Source organism: Accipiter gentilis, chromosome 20 (assembly GCF_929443795.1).
Source record: "Accipiter gentilis chromosome 20, bAccGen1.1, whole genome shotgun sequence".
Lineage (NCBI taxonomy): Eukaryota > Metazoa > Chordata > Aves > Accipitriformes > Accipitridae > Astur > Astur gentilis.
Genome location: NC_064899.1, coordinates 14,627,295 through 14,648,231, shown reverse-complemented (window position 1 = coordinate 14,648,231; position 20,937 = coordinate 14,627,295). Strand labels below are relative to the sequence as shown.

At 44.3% G+C, this 20,937-nt stretch overlaps 1 protein-coding gene across 1 annotated transcript in view; it reads left to right on the top strand.

The window, feature by feature from the left end:
- Positions 1-20,937, top strand: part of SLC22A23 (solute carrier family 22 member 23) — a 118,903-nt gene that overhangs the window by 25,744 nt on the left and 72,222 nt on the right.

Here is a 20,937-nt window from a genome sequence, read left to right as displayed (position 1 = left end):
CTTTGGTTATGTAATCTCTAGTGAGAACTTTTCACCAAAACCCAAAACTACCACTGAAGACATCACACTTTTATTGGGAAGTGTTTTAACATGTGTGGTTCCTGCGGGAGGGGGCTTCAGCCATTACCAGTATGACATTCAGCTGGAAGTTAGGCTTGTTGGGATTTTTCACAGCCCAGTGCAGCATGTTATTTTTTCTTGGTTGGTGGTTTTGTGGGTTTTTTTAAGACAGTCATTGCAACTGAAGATTTTCGTGGGGAAATGCCATCTAAGTAAAAGTTCCATTATGGACATTTTGAGACCAGAGCGAGAGAGTGCATGTGTCACCTTAGATCAGACAATTGCTTCCCAGCCAAGGGTTTCATTCAGCAGTGGGAGATCCTGGTTAGTTCATGCTCTGCTTGATCCAGAGCAAGGATTTGAGTCTGATTTTCACCCCTCACCCCCCTCCCCAATTCAAGTGTTTGCTATAACCGCTGCTGTCTGGATCGACAATGCATGAATAGAGTTGGTAGGTGTTAGGAAGGATCTGTGTGAAATTAGCTGCAGCCTGAACATCAGTGTACTTCTGTGGAAGTAAGAAAATGTGGAAGATGCAGCACCTGCACCTCTGGTAAATCTTCTGACCTTCTGTCTGGAGAGGTGAGGGGAGTGGATTTTTCTGTATTAAATACTTTCATTTAAAAAAAAAAAAAAGTTGTCATCTTGGTAGAGAGTAGTGGGAGAGGATTAATCCCTAAAGTCTTAAGAGAATGGGAGTAACAGGGTTTTTTGTTTGTGGTAGTGGTTTTGATTTTAGTACTCATAATCTGTTAGGCTTCCTCTCAATTTAGATTTACTATCTTTCCCTTTCTGCTGGAGTCCGTAGCGTGCCATAGCACTCCTTTGCGGAGTCATCTTCTGTTTCATACTCCCTCTTCCCTTTCTCTTAATGGCCTTGATTTCTTCCCCTGGAGGTTCGTTGCCCCTGAATTCCCAGCTGGCTGCCCTGAGCAGAACAATAGAAAGTGGAAAGTTTGATCTGCTAGACACAGTTATTAGCCAAAATTTTCAAAGCTACTGTGCAGAAGCAAACTGCATAGGCTTGCGTAGCCTGCAAAGGTAATTAGCCTGCCGCAGGGATCCTTTTACACTGTGTTGAGCTTGCTAGTTGTGCTTGGATTTATGGCCTGCCTAAGGGAAATTGTAAATAACAGTCCTGGATGCTTTGGGAGTGGGAAGAGCACCGAAGTGCTGCCTTCAAAAGGCAGAGCTGCCAAGGTCGAGTTGCCCTCCCCATTCAAACCACACTCTTCTTAACAGCCTAGCCCTGTTTTGCTACCTGTCTGCCCTAAGGTGCAGAGTGAGCCCGGCGATGAGCCTTGCCTTCTGTGGAGGGACAGCACTGAGCCCGAGCCGCCGGTGCTTCTCTTCGGGCTTTCCTCAGTGTTGTAGTGGCCTCCAAGTACAGCCTCTTGCCTGGAGCTTCCTGGGACTTGTCTAAAGAAACCACTTTTGGATGTTGATTTGTTAAACTGAAAAGTTTTCCTGCAGCTGCTGGAGTTTTGTGGGAAAAGGTGTTTCAGGTGAAATTTCTAGTGAACCTGCAGGAAGAGACAGGCTTTGTGTGGGTGGTGGTGCTTGCTGCGAAGGAGGGACACAGAGGAGAAATGAACCTGGGGCTTTCTCCTCCCAGGTGCTGCTGGTCATTGCACCATCTAGGAGAATGAAAGGCAGTTAATCCTTTTCCACTGAACAAACACATGCAGCTTTGAAAGGCTTTTGCTCCATGATGATATGGAGGTGGGGGAGCTTCTACCATCTTCCAGAAGTGAAGGGTACTGACCTTCAGTGGGTTCCTGTGCTCTGGAGCAGCTGGCACAGGTCTTGTGCGGGGAGGCACCGGCAAGGTCCTCGGGAAGCTCTCCCCAGGACGGCGAAGCGGCTCCCGATACGCCGTGCTCGGCAGTCATCCGATGCGCAGAGCTGGAGCTGCCTGCTGCGATATGCTGGTTGGGTCCCCTGCTATGTTTTCTGAGCAGATTTCTGTGGAAATGGGCCACCCCTTGTTGGAGGAGGGTGCTGAGACTGGAGGCAAAAATCTCCTGGAAAGAGAGATGGCAGAGGGGTGCTAAGGAACACTCCGGCTGCAGTGGTTGGAAGGGGACGTATTGCCGGCCCAGCAGTTAAATGTAGGAAAGAGTGTAAACTGGGGGCTGGAGGAGGGCAGGTTGCTTAAGAGAAAGCAGGGCAAAAGCCATTTTTTTCTGAGGGTGCCTTTTGTTCCAGTTGGTTTGTTGTCGCGTGCGTGTCCAAGGGGGAAGCACAGGCATCCTGCACCTGCTGGCTCAGCACGGTTGGGTGCACGGTGCCGTAGCCTGCTGCCCGGCTGAAGGAGAGGAGGTTTGAGTTTACCCATTGGGGTGAAAGCCCTAAGCCAGTCCCGTGAGGAGTTTCCTTTGCACAGGCCGAGAGGGAGGGGAGGAGGTGTGGGAGCCCCGAGCAGGGGCACACGTGCCTGAGTAACGCCTCGGCTGGCGTCCGCGGACTCGTACAGCCGGCGAGGTGTGCCGCTCTTACTGCAAATAGCTCTGCCGGCTGGTCGCAACTCACGTGGGACAAAGTACGCTCGGCAAATGTGGAAGTCATGGGAGAGAGCAGATCTGATTATCGCAAGGGTGGGGAGGGTGTTGGTTCTGGGTCACGTTAGTCTCGCTGGGGCATTGCCTTGGCCGTGACCGCGGGGCAGCCTTTTCCTGTGCGCTTCTGCAGAAGGGCAGATGGTGCGGCTGACTCGGCGCGGGGCCCTTCCTTAGGGCTCGCCTTCACGGGCTGGTGGGAGCTGATGCAAGAGGTCTCATGGCTGAGGGCAGGAGTTCACCCTCCCCATTCTCCCCCTCTCCTCTCACGCCGCTGCCCAAGCCGCGCCGGTGCCAGCATCTGAGCCCTCTGCAAGGGAAGCCGTCCACCTTCCCTCCACCTTCCCTCTGGAGAAGACCAGGTGTGCTGTTGTCAGTGGCATGGGCCTTCTGATCTTGTCTGCTTTTTTTTTGGGGGGGGGGGAGATCTGCTGCTGCCTGAGCATGGGGGATAGGGTGGGAGCGTGGCCCCACGCCAGGGCAGGGCCAGTTAAATGGATGAAGGGAGGCGAGGGTTCCCTTCCAGCTGATCGCTTCCCAGGCTGTACCTGTCTCCTCCCCAGTGTCCCTGCTTTTGTCGCTTTCTGGAGTCGAAGCTGGGATGATGATATTAATTAAACTATTTAAGGGGGAGTAGAGGAAGAGTTGTATTTTTCTGGCAAATGCTCCTGGCAGGTTTAACGAGCCTCCCATTAAAGTGCTGTGTGCCATCACTAATGAGCGTACCTGAGCTCAGACAGCACAAGCCGTGGCGTGGATTTGCACACAATTGCAGGCTGGTCAGCAGTTTCATGGGTGACTGAACTATAGATTATGCTGCAAAATTAGAAAGTCTAGACTTGAATGAACTACTCAATAGGCTCTGGAAATAGCTTTGCCGAAAGAGAGACAACATTTTCTCAGGTTGAAGTGAGGAAGCAGGGCTGCCCCTCCGATGCATAGTAGCAGAAAGAGCAGGCACATTGTTTCTCTTTCGCTGTTAGGAGAAAAAAAGTAGAAATGCTGTTGAAAATCATAGGTTGTGCTTCAAAAGCCTGGAGAAGCTTGGCAAAGGCTTCCAGACTGGTTAAGATGTCCAGCTGTGATGTATCTTTCTCATTTATAGCTAGGTCAATCTAACCTGTTACTCCTGTAAATTACACAGGCACTGATCTGAGAGAGGCTAAATGTGGGCCTTTTTTTTTTTTTTTTTTTTTTTTGAACATGTATCCTGGAAAGCTAGAGTGGTGTGCTAGAAAGCTTGCTTCAGGCTGAAGAATAAGCAAGTACCAAAACAGAGCATGGAAGCCTCTGGGTGTTGGGCTGTAGTGATGTCAGATTTGTAAAATAATTTTGCTTCCAGTCAGGTGTCAATACAAAGGGTGAGATTTATATCTCTCTTCTAACCCCCCCTGCCCCCCCCCCTTTCCCTCCCTCCCAGAAGCATATAGACTCTGAGATCCTGGAGAATCGCAAGTTTATAATTCCCACCTCTCTTGGAGTTTGAATGGTCTAAACAATATAATTGCTTGATTCTGTTCTCCGTTTTTCTCTCCTGACTCTTCAGTAGCAAGCATGGCCTTGGCTAAGCAAGGCAGGTGAAGCACTGGAAACCACAGGCTCTGAAGTTATTCTGTGTAATCTGAACCGGCTCAATAAATAACTCTGCAAAGCATTCCCAAATCGGAGAATGTGGAAAACATCTGACTCCTTTCCAGCGCATTGACATGTGCGTTAGCTCTGCAGTAACGTGCAGTTCTCTCCACTGACAGGTCTGTGATAAGATCAAGGTTGTTAAGCCACCTACCTTCTGTTTATGTAACCAGCCTTTCCTTGCTCTGAGTCACTTGATGCAGATCTAGTAGGAGTGATCATAGAGGGATCCACTGAACGAAAATCTTACAGGATCACCCTAAAGTGACCAATACTTGTTAAATGATGCAGAAGCACTTTGTTTAAAGAGTAGCCACAGGCTGTTCTAACATTGAGATGGGATTTGAGTTTCTAGAAATCGCACCTCTGCATTTTTAATAGCTTTGTGTAAGAACTGTTAAAAAAAAAAAAAAAAGGCATGCGGTAGGAGCACTCCAGCTACTCAAAAAAAGGACTGTGCGTGCCTTTTATCAAATGCCTGGGGGCTCAATTTATGCAAGAGTGGAAAAGGTTATTGGAATTACAGTACTCTCCTTGTAAGTATAAATCTTCCTTACTCTACATTGCTTCCTTCAGTACAATCAAATTATGACTCCTCGTATAATCTGTTGGCCTGTTTCTCCTCAGTACTTCCTCCGAGTTTCCTTCCCTTTTCGGATGGTCAGAGTGGGTATGGGCTCTTCTAGGGACGTGGTGTCTGCCGTTGGGGCATGGGTTATCATCCTTATGTTAACCCCTACAAACCATGTTCTGGAGCAGATGTGCCCTTGAAGCATTGCTAACATATTGTCCCAAATCCTGAAAAAACTGTACCATTTGAGGCAGCCCATTTGAAATGAATTTATACAATATCTTAAAGTATGCCAAAGGGGAATGAAAGGAGGATCTTTCTAAAGCTCCTTGGGAGGTTAGAAGGTGTTTGGTTAATGCAGAAATTGCAGTAGGATCTAATTTTAATCAGTTTTTCCATTTCAGTTGCTGAAAATCTTGTGTGTTGTGACAAAAAGCCCAAGGAGTTAATTTTATTTGAGGTACTTTTTGTATTACTGGTCAGTTGGGAATGCAATGAAGATGCAACGCTGCAGTTCTGATGATGACAGTCAGATGAGATTAGAGTACACTTGCAACTTCCCCAGCTCAAAACACAGCTTGCATTTACCTTTTAAAGTGTCTGCCTTTTAATTGTTCCAAACCAGCTTCAGCAGTTTGGATATGCTCAGTATGCGAAATCTTACCTTCTGTCATGCAAATACTTGTAGCTGTAACTGTTCAGGATTGTAATGACGCTTTTAGGGAATTTTGTAATTTTTTTTGTTATCTGAGCAATGTCAAATAGACTCATAAGTCTGCTCATCCCTGTTGCGCAGCTAAGAGCTTGCCACCACTGAAAGGAAATGAGAGGGGCTCCTCTCTTCCCCTTCCAAATTACTTTGCATTGCCTCAGCTGCTTATATGACCATGGCTTCAAACTATAAGGAAGTATTTAAGATGGGTGGATGGTTAAATCCAGAAAGTTGGCCTTTCACTTGCAACTGTTTGGCTAAGGTGTTAGAGCCTTACTGTAAGAGTAAATTGTAAAGTGTCTGTTCCCCCTGCTGCCTTTTTTTTTTTTTTTTCCCCTTTCCTGTTGTAAGAGCTTTTCCTTGCTACGTAGATCCACGCTAGTATTCAGCGTTGTGGCAGGTTGCTGGTAGCAAAACCTTCACATAAGGCGTGTGCATGCATCCATGCAAGCCCTGTCCAGAGCGACTGATGCTCCCGTCGGGATGTGGGTGTCTGTATCTTGCAGAGCCCTTCGGCTGCTGTGCACCAGCCTCCCTCCTGAGAGCGGGTCTCGGTAGTACTGCGAGGCGTCCTCCTGGCAGGAGGAGAGCGTTCCACCACAGCGGTCAGGTCTGCTCCTTCTCACCAGCAAATTAAAACCTTCCCACTATGTCCTGAGCAGTGCCTGAGCTCCAGCTACTTGGCTTGTTTCAGCTGAGAAGCGATTATGTCCTTCACAGTTACAAGGGCTTGATAGTGCAGCAAGATTGTATCACTCGCGTATGTCTGACATTGTTGTGGGTTTATGGTTAGTCCCATACTTCCATGATCTGAGAGGTGTGTTGTGGGTTTTTTTCCTCTGAGAAATGCAAGTGTTTTGTAGACAGGGATGTGAAAGCTGTGTCAGTTCTGATTTTTTTTTTTTTTTAATGAATTTTAAATTTTATTTTTTCCTAGTGGGAAACTGAATTTGTTGCAGGGAGCATCAGGGTGAAGTCGTACATATAAAGCCTATTCTGCTAAGTCTGTTGGCTTACTGAGTTTTAGCTATCCTGTTACTCAGCTGTGTTCTTACACTTGGCAGAACTTGAAAACTGGATGGGCTAGTGTTGGAAATGAGATGGGCAGCAACAAGCTCAAGGAGCTGCCCTTAAGGTAGTCAGCATACAGGGTTGGATTTATTTTTTTTTCTCCAGCTGCTTCTTTCAGTGAGACATGGGTGTATGCACATTTCTCTTGTGTGCATGTGTTAACTTTCTGCTGCGAAAGGAAGCACGCATAGGTTCATAAATCACCTATGAATGAATAGTGCTTTACTTCCCTTTCCTGCCTGTCCCTGCAGGTTAGCTCATCAGGAAAATGCAAGCCAAATTATCGTGGCAACAGGATGCACATAGAGGAAAAACCATGTGTATGAGGAAGGTGGATTTAGGAGTTATCTGTAGTGACTTGAATATTCAAATCCAGCAACAAATGTCAGCACACATTCACATAAATATTTATGTGCCTTTCCAGAGGAACCGTAATTTAACAAGGCTAGCCAAATTTCCATCCCCAGTCATGCAGACATGACTCGTATTTTCTCGCTTACAAATAGCATAACCCTGTGGGATTTTACTAGTTCAGGTTAATTAAATTTCGCTCAAAGCATGAAATTTGCAGGCAGTGCATGTTGCAGTATTTCTACAAATGCATACTATTTAGTCAGATACAATAAAAAGTTCACTTTTGTTTTAATTCTTTATTTTATTTGTTGCCAGTCTACAGAATTTAATCACACATGCTGTACTGGTGCTCATATCACTCATTTTTCTTTTTTGAAGAAAACTGCTCAATGTTGCATTGCAGTTGAATTTGTTTCCAAGTCATATGCTGCAATTACTGGTGGACCTAAAAGTATGAGCTATGTTTTTGTCTTTTGAGAACATCTGGTCCCTTCTTAAATGAATTGTACATACACTTACGTAGGTTTTAGAGATAACTTGAGACATAAGTGCTTGTTGGTATCTTGAAAAGTTGTTTGCTCACATTCTTTGAATTCTAGTTACGGTACGAATTGTGAGAGAAGAAATCAGTTTACTGAAATCTAATGAATGATGTGCAAATCTTTGCAAGCACTGCTCCAGTTTTGCATATATGAGCTGTATGCCTGCTTCAGTCACCCATACGCTCAGTAAGGAATCTTTCAACTATAGATAATCTTGAATTTAGGCTTGGTAATAAAACAGGTAGTATCTTGGAGAAAAAGGGTGTTTGAAGAAGGCTCTGTGGCTTGGAAATGTAGCTGTCCCGTGATGAACAGTGTCTGTGCTGAACTGTGGGAGGGAGCATCGTCCAGTATTTGCATCAGAAGTTCTAGATCCACGTTCCTGTGCCCCTCTTGGTGATTCCCCCGGCTCCTGGATGCCCCAGCGCCTCTAACTGGCTGTGTTTGGAGGAATTCAGGGCAGACTAACCATTCTTGTGGCTTCTCCTTTCAGCTTTCTGTCCTATTCCCGTGGCAGAGATCAACCTCTTGTAGCGCAAACTATTAGCTCATACACTGATGCCTGATTCTTCTTCCATACAGTCAGGCATTTAAGTGCAAATACATCTCTATCAGTGGCTTCCCTTACATATTCAATACCTTAAGTTAAGGACATGCATTTCATTCTGCTGCTCTTTATTCTACAAGAATAATCTCTGGCAGATGCGGCAGTGGAGCACAATGTTTGCACATGCCTCAGCCAGCCGAGGACATGAGAATTGCTTCAGTGCAGTGGAAGAGGGCAAGCTCTGCTGGAGCACTATGCACTGTAATTAATAATTCTGTTAAAAATGCAGACTGGAAGACCCACGTGCCCCAGTACTAAAGCATAGGTGGGTTACTTTATGTACCATCTGTTATCCAAACACTTGAGCCTAATTCCGTGGAGAAATGAGGAGGGCATTTTCTCCATGAAGCATTCAGTTCAATAGATATTTAAGCACATGGAGCAGGGACTGTTGTCTAAACTAAATAAATTCATCCCTAGACTTTTCTGCTTGATGTGAAACTGCTGTCCAGAAGGAACAAAGTGCTGCTCTGTCAGCTCTTCAAGGGCCTTCTTCAGTTCCAGTGCTGCTTCCACCCTGATTTCAGTCCTGTACTATTAGGCAGTGTAGCTGTCTCCTGGATATAGAGCATTCAGTTTACAGCTTTATAAGAGAAGTCAGAAGAAAGAAAAGTAACAAAAAACACACAGCAAGCAGAATCAATAATGTGGTGAGGCAAAAAGCAATGTAAGGGAAGAAATTTTTTTTTATTATAGCAAACAAAAATGGATTGAAGGCAGGGAGGAAAAACAAGAGCAGCTTAAAAAGATTGTATAATGGTAGAAGTAGCTTATGTGGTGAAATTGCAACCAGGGTTCCTAATAAAATCCCGTTTTTGTTTCATTTATAGCTTTGACTTTGAAATGGAGTTTTTGCCTAGAACTTGACTGACTTGTTTTTCAAGGCACAAAACCAAATCTGTGTTTCTAGGAAGCTTGAGGAAAATTAATTAAAGAGCTTTTGAATTATAGATCCATTAAAAATGACTCTGCTTTGAAAGTTAAATAAATAAATAAAGCTGTCAGTGTTAGTCATCTACTGGAAAAAATGGCTTCTTTTGTATCTGTACAGTAGAGAAACCCAATTACTGAATTCCAGTGCTTTGGAATTTGGGCAGGAGAAGCTTTGATGATACCAACCTTGACTCTACCCATATGAGTCCTTTTCAGGTGTCACGTGTGAGTTTAGAGTTGTGAATCAGCCTGAAGCGTTGTCCCATCCCGCTTTTTTTTCTTTCTTTAGTTTCTGTGCTAAGCCTGGAAGAAAATATGCAAAGTTCAATCCGCATCTTGTAAACTTCTAACCTGATTGATTTGACTTTTTCAGGAGACAAACTTTACCCTTTTTGACTGAGTGTTGCATTTCCATAAAATAAGTATTCATGCAGGTGCCTTTCTTCCCTTCCTGACCCTTTCTTTAATGGTGGTCTTTGGCTGAGGGTAGGTGCTTTGTATGGGTCTAGGGTCACTAGCATGTGGCAAAGCAGAGAAAAAGAATGGCTGATGCGTGACCCAAAGAAGGAAAATGAAGAGAATAGAATATACAGTGTGTACCACAACTGCCTCTTCTCTCTTGCTGGTGCTAAGAGAGAACGTGACAGATACTTTTCTAAAATAAGAAATCTGCTCCTATCCAATGAAGAATAATAACAGCAATTAAAGATTTCACATCCTAGTTATTTTGGAAACAGAAACACGACCAGACGAAGCCGGCAGCGTGGCGTGCTAGCTTGTGTGAATCTGAGTAGCGGTGCTGTACTTTGCTGGGATCCTGGCTGGGAGTTCTCAGTGCCTGGTGGGACTTGCACTGGAGATACTAGTGCTTTTTCCTGCCAGGACAGCCTTGCGTATGACTTCTGTTTAAGAAACACTTATTTACCTGTAGTCTCTGTCCCTTCTTCAGGCCACCAGTGCACGTCCTGCTTGCCCAGTGCCGCTCGGCTGGAAGCCGACGGTTGCAGCGTGGCTCTGCTCAAAGCAGCACAGTGCAGGTGAAATCCCTCGCAGAAGTGGACTTCTTGGAGAAATAACCCACCTGCCTCTCCAAGAAGGAGAGGACCTTTTATGTATGTGTATATACAAAAAAAGATCCTTTCTGCCCTGATTGCTGGGAGTAGTTAAAATCTCAGATTGACAGGGCAGGAACTGGCTGAAGCTTTTGCCCTGCAGGAGAATCTGACAGCAGCTCAGGGACAGCCTAAGCTGACCCGGGTCTGCCTGCTCCGGGTCTGCCCATCCCTCCCAGGCTGGTGCTCCCACCTACTGCTGGCCCTACAGCGAACTGATTCAAGGGTGTAAGCCAGCAGAAAACTTGATTTTTGTTGTTTGGTTTGAAGTCGGTTTTCCCTGTGGGCTTTCTCCCCAGGGTGGGATGAGCGTGGGCAGGCGGAGGAGGAGAGCAGGAGCAGGTGACTGGGGAGTCAAGGAGAGAGGAGAGACTGCAAGAGCCATGATACGAATTCTTCTTGCTGCAGTGCCCTGCTGCAGACACAGTTTAAGAGCTCTTGTGGCTTGCTTGTAGTGCAGACGAATCAATTCTTGCAAGCTTATTGCAGCAACCTTAGGTCAGGAAATTCTCTTGGTGAAAACAGATTAGGCTGTTACAAGTCACCGTGAAGCTTGCTTTTATTTAGTGCGGGTCATTCTTGAACTTGGGATTTAAAACTTCTTTGTTGCAGGCTTTTTAAAGATTAGACAGTGTTTAATTGCATCTTGGCAGAGACAGCAGCTCTAATATGTTTAGAAACGTACGTCTTGGACAGGTTGACGTTTCCTCCCAGGATAGCTGTCTTTGAAGTAGTAGCAGATGGAAGTCCTTCCACCACTTCTAGGCACTGGCTACCTTGTCTTGGAGAAGAGTAGATAAACTGGCAGCAGAGAAAAGGATTCTTAAAAAATAATTTATAGAGATCTGTATGGCTTTAAACTTTATTTACTTCAGCTTTCAGAGTGAGGATACTGGCTTTGGATTTATTTAAAACTTCTGAAGCTCAGTTGGAGAACCAAATACCACTAGGTCTGGGTTGTGAGATTTCCACTTTTTTGGCTGGCTTTTCTTAGCAACATCCAAATTAGTGAATAAGTAGGAGCCTCCAGTCTGCCGATGACAACAAATAATCTGCGATTAAAACATCTTGATCATGGATTTGGCAGTCTTAAACCTTCAGGAGGAGAAACGCAGGCCATCAATCTGATAGTACAGTACTAAGAAGACCCAGTTTCTTTGAAAAGGTCATTTTGTTGCTGTCCTGTCAGTCTTGCTTCAGTAAATTTTACCCTTTAACGAGACTAGGTTTTATTTTTGGCTTTAGGATAAAAAAGAAGGTTAGGGCTTGAACTGAGGGGCAGAGATGATGATGTTGGTGTCTAGGAGAAAGATGCTCTCTGCGCTGAATTGTCTGACCAGCTTGTATGACCTTGGTCTACTCAGAGCGTTGGAAAAGTCTTTGGGATTGTCATAGTGAACGGGCTGGGGGTGGTGTTTTTAATTTATTTCTGCTTGCTTAATTAATTTTTGATTGGTACTTAGGTGGCTGCCTGAAAATGTCTGACTACAGCATGTCCGTCTCTATTTTATAATATTATACTGCGTAAAATAGGAAAATACAAAGGGAATTTTCTGGATTTATGTGTTTAGGCTTCAGCTGTGTCTCCCATTTGTTTTGTTATAACTGGTAGTACTGGAAAGAATGAGTTTCACTTTCTCAACACTGGAAGGGAATAATGTTTATTCTTTGGAAAAGATATCTATGAGAAAGGTACGCTACAACACTTACTATAATATATTAAGAGGAATCACTAAGATTTGTAAGATTTGTATGAAAATGGATTTGTCCTGATTCTGATTTGGGAATGCTGATCTGCAAAATACTATGCATAATTCTAATTTCAAATAATAGAATTTTAGTGACTTAAGGTAGTACTGTAACAAGGTTAAATGCCAAACCAAACAATCTCTAAGTTTGCGGGTTTTTTTGTACTGCATTGCAGTTATGCTTGTTCAATGTGTAATTGGTACGAAATGGCACTGTTGGGATGTAAACGTTGAGACAATTTCAAGACAGGCATTCAGTGTAAAATGCATTAGATTTAATTCCACTTAAAAGCTACGTGTAAAATTATTATACATTTGATAAACCTAATCATACAAACTGTCAGAACTTTCATTTTCCATTTTTTCTGCAAACTGCTGGATCTGGACAGGAATAGGACGTGGCTGGTGAAGCCGTCCCATGTAGTCTGTACCTGGAGAGGTTGGCAGTGGCACGGTCTCCTCTGAAACCCTCTAATCCTGCCCCGGCGCAGGTGTATGCTGAGAGAGGTGCTGTCAGTGCCGTGCAGGTCTCGGGGCCAGCAGAACTGCTGCCTGTACGTCCAGTACCTGGTCTGCAGTGTACAGGTGTTTTCCTGGTGGTCTTTAAGGAAAAAATGGTACTGCATGGGAACTGTACTGCAAGTGCGATCCCAGTAAGACACTGATGTTCAGTAATTACTGGAGGTAGTGTTTCCGTTATTGTGGTCACCGTGTAGGAGAACTGTGTTTGCACTCTTGTAACTGCACATTAACTCCCAAGGGAATCGCCCAGCAGCTCCTGTTGCCGGGAGGAGCAGCCCTGCTCACCGCGTCCCTCTCGGCAGTCGCCTCCTCCCTGCTGGCTTTGACATTTGTCTCGCCCTCTTCAGCCGCTTAATCCAGCCAACAAACAAACAAAAAATTCACTTTTCTTTGCGGAGCTGGTTTTCTGCTCTTCTGTGAAATATGCAATTAGGGAGCAAACGGATGCAAATGTCAGAGGTAAATGTCAGGGGAGGTGGGAATGCAGGAAGGTGGAAAGGTGGACTTCGCTGACGGGGTGGCAAACTGCATCCTGACCAGCACTGTCTCATGAAACTGAATCTGAAAACAGCAGAGGTGTGGCTCTGCATTACAGCCCTCGGCTGACACCGCCAGCTTCAGAAGCCTCTGCCGTATGTTGCCACCTCCTGAATTTTGCTGATTTAGCTGGTCTTGTAACTGCACTCAAAACCAACTGTGGAAGGTGATGTGGCTTAAACAAAAATATTGAAATATTACACCTACCCCATCACCGCCGGTTGCTCTGCTCTGTTTTTTAACAGATCTGCTTTAGGATTATTGTGTGATTGCATCAGCCGTGAATTGGTGCAGGTGAGGGAACCGTAACTGTAGTGTGCTCTCCTCACACCACGTTGTCTGTGTGCATTTGGGATGCGCTCTATGTGGATGAGTTTCTCATGTCCTGCAGAGTACCCTTCAGATGGAGTAAAATCAAAGGAGAAGAAATCAGAGCGTCATCCTGTGAGGAAAACTGAGTTCTTGAAGTACAAAGTTTTCTAATGGCAGCATGCAACCTTGTCTGACGTGGCTACAGTCTTTGGACCTCAGTGAAGGAAGTTAAAGAAATAATGAGTGAGGAATGGGAGTGGGGGGCAGGTTCCAGCTGAGCTGGCCACCCTCCCTTGGAAAGCTCAGGGAAGGGAAGAAGCTCTCTTTCATTCAGTTGTTTTTAATGGAAAGTCATGGTCCCTTTTCATTGGGATTTCTGAAATATTAGCAGCAGACCTAGCAAAGATGGATGTATGAGTGAATGGCAGCAATGACTTAGAGGAGGAGAAGATTGCCTTAAAATATATATGTGTATATATACACATTTCTTTGGAAACTCTATTATGTTGAGACAGAAACTTTCTACAGAAAATGCTTGACTTTTCTGGCGTCCTGTGCTGGGGAAACTGTAAATATTTTATTCTGTGTCAAATTTAATTTCTGCATTCTCTGGAAATAATGTGGTGCTTTTGAATGCTATATGTGTGTTAGTCCTCATGCTTGGATTCCTGGATTGTATATTTTCACTGCAGTTTCTTTCCTTGCTAAACCAGTCTGTGGTATCATGGGAATCCTTAAGCAACAAGGACAGACTTAGGCGAAAGCAGGTGCCAAAATATTAAAGTTTCTCGTGGGACAGAAACTCCCCATCCCATGGACACAACACATATAACCAACTGTTGGCATAGTCTCCCATGCAATGCCTTAATTTCTCTTCCTCTGTATCAAGTTCTCCATGACCTGAGACTGGCTTACAGAAAATGCTGACTGAACATGATCCAGAATGGCCTGAAATATTTGGTGATACTTGTGTGCTGCACGGGTATGCGGTGGGAGAGGCAGTTGCTCCCAAAATCTGCAGACATAAGCATCACTGTTTATTTGCACCTGGTAACCCCATTAGTATTCTTTCCCCCATTGATTTCAACTGGGATGACTGAGGGTGGCAGTCCAAAGCCTTCGGATGGAAAGAGCCTTTCTTTGGAAGCTCCTGGAAAACCTGTGAGCTGCAGAGTCAAAGGCAAGAACTCACAGCTGCCCTGCTCCTGCTGTCATGGATGCTGCTGGAATCCTCTGTTCCAGAGGGTAACAAATTCCCAAGTGCTGGAATGTGGTTTTTTCTTCATTTCTTTTGTATCCTTTTTGTGGGGCTTGGAAACATTTTGTCTTTCTGTGTACCTTATTACAAAGGTAGTGTATTGAAAGAAGCACAATGAAAGATTGGCGGATACAATTTCCAAACTTAGTTATCTGTGTGACAGTACAAATGGTATGAGATTGGGTGCTAGATTTATAAGGAGCTAACACAGGCTTTTTAATTCTGGTATGCTTGAGTGTTTGACTCTGCAGTGTTAACGCATTGCATGTGACAGAGGAGGAGACTGGGTTTTGGGTGAGTGAGTGATATCTTAGGCTGTCTCAAGGGACAGAAATTCCTTACTGTGGCATCAAGTAGTTTCTCTGTGGACTTTGGAGCCTTTGACTGAAATGACAGAGGACTGCAGGATGAGCATTAATGCATTGGTACACTGTCCACTGTCATTTTCATTGCCTGGCTTCTGGTGGGACTAAGCACCCTGACGCTACTCATGGTGCTGGGGCGAGGGACAGGGAGGGAGCAAGCCATGCCTTGGGGAATATTTGCTTTCAAAATTTGCAGAAATTTTGCAGAAAATAGGCTGGCACCCCGAAATTGTGTGTAAAGCTGTTGTGAGAGAACGTACTGTTGCCTCTGTAAGAGGCGATGCACTATGCAGCACCCAGCTGACAGGAACGCAGACCTGCTCACATGCACCTGGGTGACATGGCAGTGTTTCTCTGTATGATAGCCACAAACTAATGAAATGTGACTGGAAAGCACTGGGAGGGTGTGGGCAGTTGTGGAGGTCGTGTTTTGACCACTGGTCCAGGCTGTGGTCTGTCTTATGCTTACCGAAGTTGCATAAATTTTTGTTTTCTGGATTGTTATGCTAGCAAAGGATCACATAAATTGTTTGTGTGTACGGACTTTCTGTCACAAAATCATAATAAAAAGACACAACAGCAAAATCAAGAACCCTAAATTCTTTGTTAATGCAGTTCTTTAATTCCCAGGTTGGAATGTATAATTGAATTATTTCTTAACCTAGGAAACTTCTTTTGTTTAAAAGAGAAGAGGGGAAAAAAGCATTAAGTCCAAAATGGTGCTGTTGCCTTGAGGTGTCTCAGTATGGAAAAAGATTATGGGATGCAGTGCAGTCAGCAAATCACTTTTGATCCAATGCAAATGCTCCTCACCTGAGCAAAGGCATATAATGCTGTGTGTGTATTTGTGTCTGCCTTACTACTGACCCTGATTTCCTGGCAGTGCCCCTTAATGGCTTTTGCTTGTTTGGTGACAGGCCTGGGCTGAAGTCCCCAGCCATGCCAGTATGATCTGTCCCTGAAACGTCCTCCACCCCAGCAGTCACCACGTCTCCCTAGAGCACCGAGGGTGCCGGTGGCAGCAGCTGGCGTTAGCATCGCTCACCAGGTTTGGTTTCTTCATTGACACAGCTTCTTAATGAAACACCTGATGAGTCAGTGTTAACTAATCTCACTTGGGTGTATGGCTGTCACCTCTCCGGAGACCAGGGAGAAGTTCTGTCTTTGTCGTGAGGATGCTGTGAATGAAAGAGAGATAGTTTGCATGCAGCTACAGCTTCTTTCTTCATGTGACTTTATAATTCAGTACCTGTAGGGATAGCAAATTGGAAGTGAAACTGGCACAACCAGAAGGAAATACATGTATCCCTCACTCCCTCAGGCAGCAGTTTTACATGAGAGGGACACTTTAGAGATGCATATTGAAATTTATTTCATCTTTCTGCCCCATTAAACAAGCAATTGGTTTTCAACAACAATTCACAGATGAATCTGAGTCAAAGCAGGCTGATTAACTGGAGGACAGCCAGCTTGGCAATTGTTTGTCATTTTCTGTTTAATACTCGCAGTGTATAGTGATACGTGCATCAGAGAGTTAAAACTTCTCCCCTCGAAAGACAATACTGTAAATTAATCTGTTGAGAAATTGCTGAGATTCCAGCCTCCCTACCAACTTTTTCATTTAACTAAGTTAAATGCTGCTAGCTGGAGTTGCTCCACTGAAATGATGCGCAGCCAATGCTGGAAAACTTTATTTTTGCTTTTTTTTGCATTTTGTGTTTATAAATGGGTGGTTTGGAGTTCAGTTGGGTTGAACGTGCTGAGGTGAAACTTAATTCCTCTCAGTTAGTAACAACTATTCCTCATTCAAACACAGAATATGCTCTGCTTTTACTCATGAAACTAGGTGATCTTTATGTGTACATATGAGCAATGGAATTTTTTCCCCAAAGTTATGATGTCCTGAGGGCACATATGCCCATCCCTATTCTGAATATCTGAGTTTGCAGTATTCTAGTGATTAACCCGAATTCTGAAAGAGGAGGGTGTTAAGGAGTGTCTGTTCAAACTCTGACAGGTCTTATCTCTAATCTCCCAGTATTTGTCATGCTGATTATTTTAAGGGAAAAATAAATGTATTTGAAAGCTCTTAATCATCAATCATCACGATCCCTCTTTTGGTTTGTTGGCCGGTGAAGCAAACATGCTCTCTTCTTATGGGGTCTGCGAAGAAATGTGGAAAGAGGGAGGAAACTGCTACTACCATGTACAGGGTGCCTCTTCGTTACATTTTCTAATTCATTCTTACAGAGGGAAATTAATGAAAATGGTGGAGTTTAAATGGCTATATTGCTACCTGCAGGGAGGGGGGAGTAAATCTACAAATTGAAGTACAAGGTTATTGGAGCACTTATCTGCCTATAATATAGGTATATGTCCCTGAACTACTGAATATTTTTATTGCTGCTGCTTTAATAATTAATCTACCCTTTGGAAGCTGCAGGCTTTTTGTCTAGGATTAACATACTCTTAATATCCCTGTGTCTACCACCTCATCCTGAAAGCAAAGTGGCAACACAAGAATCTGCTACTGGGGACTTGTCCCATCTTTGACCGTGTGCTTGTATGTCTTCACAGAAATCTTCATAGAAAGCATTTTAATCCCTCTCTGCTGCCAAGTTCAGACATAAAATCTCTAGTTCTGTTCTGCAGATCTCTTCCCCGTTAGCTAGGAGGGCTGGTCCGTTAACAACTAGCAAGAGTATAAATGGCAGCTTTCTCTGAACTGGGCTGTGAAAGAAGGCATGTGCCTGACGGAGAGGGCTGTTGCACGCCTGTCTCTGGCTAGGGGTGGGGAAATGCTCACCCTTAAAACACGGATCTTGCTGCCTGGAGGACGAGCTCTTTCCCCCTGTGAAAGGCTGAGTCAGGCTCTGTTCAGGGCCTTTCGGTGCTTTCTTGAGAGAGACCTCGCGTGGTGAGATGCTATTGGGATCTGTCAGCAGGCACTGCAGGTTGTTGGTGCGTGTGTGTTTTGTGTTTGTCCTACTCTGTCTTGTTGGTGTAGAAGGGTGACGAATCAGCATGTAATTAATGTCTGCCACAGTGCAAGTGGTGTGAAGCGGGATGCTCGGCTGCTCTCGTTTGTTTCCCAGGATCCCGTTAGGTTTCCTGGAATTGTTCTCTGAAATGAGGAGCTCTTGCTTTTTTTCAGGTGGGAGAATCAATATTGTGTGCTGTGCTTTGCCCTGTTCACCCTTCTACTTTCCATTAAATACAACTGATGCCTGCCACGCATTGCATGTCGTACAACCTGGCTCCAAGGTGTGGTTGATAGGAAGACTCTCCATCCATACATTGTGTGTCATGCTGGGCAAGATGGGGCAAGGGCAAACGTCTTTTATGCTTTAAGGCATATTTGGTTGGTGGATTTCTGATCCCTCTGTTGAAAGAGAGAAGGGAAGTGAGACTGGGAGCTTGGCTAACAGAAGTGTGGAGGGTGACAGGCAATACACTCGTCTCTCAAGGTACCTTTTGTGCCTCAAAGAAGGAAGTGTCTTGTTGAAAGCAATTACTTTAGCCAATTAACACAAGCTCTCCTAACTATGGATGGAAGGATACCCCTAGGACGGGATTTGTTGGAGGGTAGAAGAAACAGAAGGAATGAAAATAGAAGCTGGCAAAGCTGCGTCTGTACACTGGGGAGAGGGAAGGACAAGGAAACTTAGGGAAGAAAGGAGTAATAACAGGATTCTGACTCAATAACTTATTTCTGAAACCCAAGGAGTGGAAAAAGAGAGACAAAAAGGTGGAGAGGCCGGCTTTCTAACAAGATGTGTTTCCAACTAGTACATTGAGTGACTTACTGGTCAATATAAGCCCTTTGAATTGATACCTTCCCTCCTGTGTTTGTATTTAATTTTTTCATATATGCAGAGCTTAAATTCTGAAGGTCTCTTCAGCACTCCCAACTGCATCTAAACGGAGTCTTCCTCAGTGGATGGTGGGCTTTTTCTGTTTGTAGCAGCCTATGCAGTTAAGACCGCATGATGTTTGCCTTCATGGCCGAAACCATGTTTTAACCCAGGTTTCCAGAGGCAAAAGGTAATATTTTTCTGCCTTGTTGAACTGTTTTTAATTCAGCTGGGGCATTCTTCAGAGTCTGCAAACAAGGTCGTACAGGTTGTCTAGCAGTAATAGAACAGCTCAGTTGTTTTGGCTACTGCCCAGCTTCACTGGTGGGAGGGTTTCTTTTTGAATTGGCAAAGAAAATTGGTTAAAACCTGGTCTGTGCTACTTTGTTCCTTGCGGTACTGTTGGTAACTGCACGTGCAATGACTAGCTAGAATTGATGGCTAGTAGAAGAAACAGTATTATTTTTCAATCTGGTGCTTTTTTTGGTCATTTTTGTCAGTTTGCAACAGAACATCCACCAATAAGGGAAGGATGCCCCATTAGAATGAAGTATGCCATTTCCACAGTGACCAAAGGAATACAAGGCACTTCATTTTAAGTGTGTTTGAACACACAAATTTCTAGGATTGCTGAGCTATACAATTCAGCTTAGACTGCCACTGTAGCAGTGACACTTCAAGTCATCAGAAATACTGCTTTTTTTATTGTAAAACCATATGGATTTTACTTCAGAAACAAAATAATTGCTAATTTTACTCTCTAAAATTTAGCTTCTTCTAAGGGATAGATGTATAAAATTAAACCAAAACTCTAGTAGCTCAAGGTTTAGTTGTGTTGGTGATGTGGAAAACTGAGTTGGATAGTGCAGACTCAAGTACTTTTCCTTCCAGGAGCTGAAGAGAATGACTTAGTGCCAGGATTACACATAGCTTCTCTTAGGGAGCCGGTTCTGTGTCCAGGGGTCTACCAGGCACAGATTCATGAGGGGTTTGTTTTGAGACAACACTATTTTCCCTTATACCACCCTGACCGTACTCTGTCTGCATTGTAGGGCTCATAAGCTGCCCCTCTTCCTTCCCTTCACATTAGAGAGAGTCGGTTTATCTGTTCTCTCCAGCTACTCCACATGCACCACTGAACTGACTATTGTCTGTAATTACTCTTTGAGCTGTTCTCGGCTTATAGCTATTTATTTGTCTTGGAAACTGGCCAATGTTTTCCATGGGATTATTTCTCTTTGTTAAAGTTGTTACAATCATGATGGTTTAGGCAAAGCAATGCAACTTGTTGGTTTTGGGACACTGAAGGCTAATTCAAGACTCAGAAACCCTGATTTTCAGCCCAGAAGTGTGCGCTGCCCAATGTATGGGAGATAGTAAGTGCTGTGTCTTGCTTATATACGCTTAGTGTTCTGCCTTCCTTGAGAATGTGAGGATTTTTGCTTGTGGAGATCAGTGCTGTATTGTGATAACAGAGTGTGCTCTAGGAGATGATCTTACTACTTTTTGGTTAACTGCCAGCAGAGCAAGTTTTTGCCAGGTGGAACGGCAAAGCTAGCATAGGAGGAGGACCCTCAGCAGTCGGTAACAGCATGGGCAGGTCTAATTAAGTGCATCTAAGTGGACGATATTTTTTTTTTTTTCTTAGCTCACTACAGTGGCTGCTTCGATTCGCTTTCTCACTTGTGTTAAAACTGTCCCAGAGTGCCATTGGTGCAGATGGCAAACTTTGTTTCTCCTGAGGTAATGTTTTTGCTTTTTTGAGGCCAAAGGAGGCCAGGAAGCCAAGTTAACTTACTGTGGGTTTCATCTATGAGGCTTCTGGTGCTTTTTTTCCATAGCAAAAGCTGGCAGAGTATGGAAAGGAGTCTTGGTGACCTCATAATTGAATAAAATGAGACTGCTAATTATGTTTAGGAGGGTTACTTAGATTGTCATAAATATTTCTGCTCACATTTAAGCCCACAGACTTTCTTTTTTAAGAAGAGAAGAATTCAGGGTGGATGTCGCTGCAGTCTACGGACTTTACTCCCTGCTTCTGTGACTTCTGTGTGGTTTGGTAAATTGTTGCCTTGCCTGCCTTGACAACCGACGGTTCTGAGCAAATGGAGGGTTATAATTGCATTATCCCACAAATGAGACTTGAATGGTTCACCTGATTTTGGCTTCCCTTGCCCTCCAGACAAGGT